Below are 5,589 nucleotides of genomic sequence, written 5' to 3' on the forward strand. Positions count from 1 at the left end.
TTTACCCGTTTTTACACCGATGTCTTTGTTGCTGCTGCTGTTCTAGAATCCTAGGAAGCTACCGTTTAGTCATCACGGTTCCCTCGTCTCCTCCCGCCTGAGGCAGTTTCTGTCTTTCCTTGTTTTTCATAACTTTGACCTTTTTTAAGGAATACGAACTAATCAGCCGTTTCATGAAACGGAGGCCTACTTCAAAGAATAGTTCTAACTTATTTAATCCTCAGTTCAGAAAGGAACAAACTGTGCCTCAGAGAGGTCAGGCGCTTTGCCTATGGGCACGGAGCTAATAAGGGCACACCTGGGATTCGAACCCTGGACAACCTGGCTCCAGAGTCTGTGGTATCAATGGAGACGCAAGTAGAGGAAGCCAGACTGCAGAGGGCCTTGAAGGCTGCCGTAAACACTTCTGGCATTTTTTGTTTTTAAAAATTCTTGAACATTAAGATGACTCGAACATTTGAAAGCAGAGGTGTGACTCAATTAGATTTACGTATTCAGAAGAGCACTGTGTCTGCAGTTTGGAGAATGGACTGTAGTGGCAGGCAAGAGCAGACGCATAGGAGCCCAGGGAGGAAGCTGCTATGGTCCAGGCAAGCGGGGGGGTGGTGGGGGTGTGGGGGGGCCGTGGGGGGGGTAGCCACACCAAGGAAGGCGGGAGTAGTGGGCATAGCAATGAACTTGAGAAGTACAGTTGACCCTTGCTCGACATGGGTTTGAACTCCAAGGGTCTACTTATATGCGGATTTTTACCCCCAATAAATACAGTCAGTGCTGTAAATGATTTTCTCTTCCTGATGATTCGCTTAATGTTTTGGAGGAAGAACTATCAAGGCTTCCTGTGTGACTGCCGGGGCGCGGGTGACGGGGAATCAGCAATGCAACGTTTTCCACACGAGCGGTCCCTTGCACACGAAATCTCAGATACTAGTCTTCACTTTCTGAGTTCTGTGGCACCCAGGCCATTTGTGCACACACGGAGGTGGACAGTAACGGTCCGGGGTGATCAGAGCCAGGACACGGGGAGGAGCAGGAGCCCCGGGGAAAGGGATGGAGGGCGAGGTCAGGAAGGTGTTTTTAGAGGAGGTGGCAGTAGACCAGGTGGCTGGAATCTGAAGACTTTTTTTTATCAAGGAGGCAGAGTTTCCTCTGCTGGCGACTGTGGTTAAGATTCGGGTCGCTAGACTTGTACTCTGGGTCTGTCTGTCCGGTTACGTCGAATCCCACAGAGGCAGCGTAGGTCTAGACAGGGCTTGGAAATGCAGGGTTCGAATCCCCGCTTCGCTGTTTACCAGCGCGTGGCCTACAGCAAGCTGCTTAGGCTTTTTGAGTCTCCGTTTCTCTGAGAGACAGCGTTTATCGCTCAATTCTAGCACGATGGGATTGCTCCTGGTTTTGTTCCGTTATTGTTTCTTTTCTTTGTGCGATCACTGTCCGACCTCTGCACTTACCGTGTACCTGGCCCTTTAAGGCGTCCCTCCCACGCCAGGAGTGCGGAGGCGGGACCTTGCGTCTCTAAGGCAACGCTTTTCCACACAGGCGCCTCGCTCCCTCCTTGCTTCGTAGGGCAGCGCGTGACGTCACGCTCGGCTCTGATTGGCGGGCGCGCTGGAGTCCCCGCCCCGGACCCACCCTCGCTCTTTGATTGGCTGCGCTCCCGAGCGCGCGGCTGTAACTGACGTTCGCTCGGGCCTCCCGCGGTGCGGCTGGCTGCGGTCCAGCTTGGGGGGCTTCTGCCGCCTCCGGGGAGACCCCCGGCCCAGGCCCGGAGATCCGAGAGAAGCTTGGCGAGGGCAGGGGACCCTGGGCGGAGGGGGCAGTTCCCCCAGGGGTCTCCTTGGCCCACCGAGGAGCCCCACTGGCCCATCTCCGCCTTAGGTCCAGCCCTTCTTCTAAGTGTCCCGCACAGACGTCAAGCAGAAACACAAGGTTGAGCCTCAGCGCCTCCCCAGCCCAGGACTCACGGAGACCCTGGGGGCCCTTCTCTCTCCCTCGAGCCTTACCCACTCATTCAACCCTTCCGACTTCGGGGGGGGGCCTTTCCGAGTGCAGGGTGGGCATCGGGGCCTCCGGGTCTTGGGGCTCTGCTCACTGTCGCCCCTACCGACCCCTGCGTCCTGCCCCCTCCGCCCCCCGCCGCCAAGGGCCGGGAGGTCCTCCTTGTCCACCTGCCTTGAAGAATCTCCCCGTGTAGGGCTCTGTCTTTACGGCTCTCCCGCCAGCCTAGGCCTTCCAAGCCCAGCGGTCACCTTCAGACTTTGACCCAGGAGCTCTTTCTTTCTAACCGCCCCTTGTTTCTAGCCCAGTCCCCGCAGAGGAGTCTTGCGGACGCCAAGGAGAGGTCCCCGTCCCACAAGGCCAGGATTCCCATACCTTCTGTTCTTTATGCCAGCCTCCCCCCCCCCCCACTTCTAGAGCCTTCAGGATGGAGGCCCGGGCCTCCCCACCCTCAGGAGTCCAGCCTCCCCTCTTCTGAGCCTCTTCCTCTTTTCTTCCGGGCCCCTCATTCCCTTGGGGAGTCCTGGAAGCCCGCTACTGCTTCAGGAGACCCCAGGCATCTCTCAGTACCCAGGCGTCCGGGGAAACCTCTGCTTCAGAAGGACATCCGTGGCCCCTTCCCCAGCTCTTAGGGGCCACCCCCTCACTGCTGTTCTCTCCCTCCGCCTCTTTTCAGGTGTTTGACACTTTTGAAATCCGGGAGGTCATCCGTAAGCCGCCCCCACACTCGCAAGTACCCCACCCGAGGGTCTTCCTGCCAGCCCCTCCCCTGGCTGGTTTCCTGCCCCTCAGGCATCCGAGGTCTCCCCAAGGCCTCCCTCCTCACACTCAAGATGACCTAGGGTGTCCCTCCAGGTCCTCCTTAGCCCCGCCCCCCACCCGGCAGGGACGAATCCGGGAGGACCCTCCGGACCGTCCTTTGGAGTTGCCCCTCCCCCTTTAACAATAAACTCAGGACCTTTTTTTTTTTTTTTTTTTTTTTACTGTCATCTTTTCCAGTCGCCTGCGTTTGGGGGGATCCCCGCACATTCCGAGAACTCCCACACACCACTTCCCTAAATGACTGACTGATTGTCCCCTCGGCCTCAGCAAAAAATTACCTTCCGGTTTCATAGTGGGATCCTCGGCCACACTTGGCCTCGGGAGTTCCTCACCCCGAGCCTTCTTCCTCTTCCGGCTGGCCTCCCTCTCCTGGAAGACCCAGCTTCCTCCGGATCGCAAGGTTCACTTTCGAGTCGTCTCTCCAGGATTCTCCCCACTCTTCCCGCTGACAGCTTCGCCCCTCCTGCCACAGGCGCTACCCTAAGGTCCCTTCTCTCCTCAGTTTCCCCCGTCATCTCTGGCACCCCTGGGTCCGCTTCAGCATCCAGGCCATCAGGGTTAGGCTCTCCCGTGCCTTCTCCGCCATCGACACAACATCCTGTGCTCTCTTCCCGCTTCTGCACATTTGGGCCGGCCTGCCCTTATCCTCACAAACGCACGCCTTCCCCAGAATCAGCTTCGCCCCACCCCAAGAATCTTCTCCCTTCTCCCGTCGTACACGGAAGCCCCTGACGCAGTCACCTGACTTCGGGATTCCCGATCCTCTCCTGACTCCTTCCCAGGTCTGAGGCTCTCCATCCCGCACGCTCCGCCGGTAGCTGGCGGTCACTGCTCAGGCACGAGGCCACCCGGACCCTTGGAGCTGGGTGGTTTTGCCACCACCTAGGAAATACCTGGGTGCTTGGTGAGAGGATGAGAGCGAGAGGGGTCAGATTTGTGGTCCGACGTCTAGGCTGGGATGAGTCCCCTTAGGTTTTCGTGTCTGCCGTGAATGATGTTTAGACTGCTTAAAAGTCGGGATTTGCTAGAAGCATCTGCTAAAGTGGGAGTCTAGAGACCAAAGGGTTCCCAAAAGGGAGATCCTTACACCAGGGGTCCCCAAGCCCTGCGCTGGGGACTGGTACTGGTCCGTGGCCTGTGAGGCCAGTTAGGTCGAGAGTCACTTGTCCCCATACTTGTCCCTCCTGTGAGCCCCGGCACTTTGGGAAACTAGAACCTGAAGTGGGAACGGAGAAGAAGGTGTGTCAGGGACAACTGGTCTCCCTGTCTCTCCAGGGAGTCAGGTCCCAGCTTAAACCTCTGGTGGATGAAGAGGGGACGTGATGGGGTCGAAACCAAGTCTGAGGCCGAGATTTGGGACCAGGCCGAGTTTCAACAATCAGAAGTGACTGGAAAGTTACACAACGTCCAAGGCACCTTCAGGGCTGAGGAAAGAGTTTCAACACAGGGTAACCGAGTCACCGGTCAGAAACACGGAACGTTTTTGTTTTTATGTCCCAGAGTCGACAGTCTCTGATTACCGGCTTACAGAGCAGATTTGGCTATGCCGACGGTCCAGGCCTTGGGAGCATTTGTTATTGTCATTTGTTCGTTTTTGTTTTGTTCTATTTTTCAACTACAGGACATTGCCTCCCCCTCCCAACCCCTCCGGAGAGTGCTGGATAAGAAACCCTCCCAACCACCCCCTCCAAGCCCCGGGTCGTGATTACAGAAGCCGGGACCTTAACACACACATTCCAAAGCTGCCCACCCCTGGTCAAACCTGTTGCCCTAACACAACCTTGTAATCTGGCAGTTTCCCAGGTCAAGAAAACGGGGTGAGGGGGGCAGTGCTCTCGAGGCAGGCTCTGGTGGGGTCAGGGCGGGAAACAGTCGCCCTTCTCTAAGTTTATAAAGGGGAATTGGGTGCATCTATTTCAGGAACTGTCTGGGTGCATCTCTTTCAGGACCTGTCTGGGTTTGGATTTCACTTCTGCTATTTCACCGGGCGACCTTGGGCAAGACCCTGTCCCATCTGGAAAAAGAGGTGGGCGCCCTGAGCGATGGCACGCAGCAGCCTGTACTTCTGGTCCCTCTGAACCCTGGCCCCGGCGGCCACTTTAGTCCTGGCAGCTAACCCCGTTCTTCATTTTCTTCAGTAGCCGGATGAGCTGGCACATTCAGAAGCAAAGCACGTCAGACCGGGCCTCCTTACCATATCGTCCACCACCCCGGTAACTGCAGACGAGGGGAGACCTCCCTGGTCTTTTGTCTAAAGTTCCCTTCACTTTTTTGCGAGTATCGGTGATAACATAAGCATCAGACAACAGGGCCTGTGGAAAGTGTTCGGTATATGTTCGTGTTAGAGATATTTTTAGAAATATCTCTGGGATTCGAGAGGGTTGAGCTGAAGTGGTTGGTATCTCCAAACAGGCCCTGTTATTCTCTCGCTTAGGACACGGTGGCTTAAGACATCTGCCACACACACAAAATACAGAATATTTGTATTTGCTCACGCTTGGAAAAGGTTCACTTGTCCGCTCACAGCTTTTTTTCCTCTGTCTAAATCATCGCGTTTGGAAAGCATACACCTTCCCTTCTAAATGTTGCCCTGCCCTTTAGCAGCTTTTTAAATCTTATTCATTTATGTTCCCTTTAATGAAAAAGAAAGCGAAATGTTTATTATCAGATGACATGATTTTTTTTTTATGTAGGAAATCCAAAATAATTTACAGACGGATTATTTCAATAGGCAGATTGCGCAAGGTTGATAGATACGGGGTCGCTGTGCGA

The sequence above is a fragment of the Pteropus vampyrus genome, unplaced genomic scaffold (assembly GCF_000151845.1).
Source record: "Pteropus vampyrus isolate Shadow unplaced genomic scaffold, Pvam_2.0 Scaffold593, whole genome shotgun sequence".
NCBI classification, from domain to species: domain Eukaryota; kingdom Metazoa; phylum Chordata; class Mammalia; order Chiroptera; family Pteropodidae; genus Pteropus; species Pteropus vampyrus.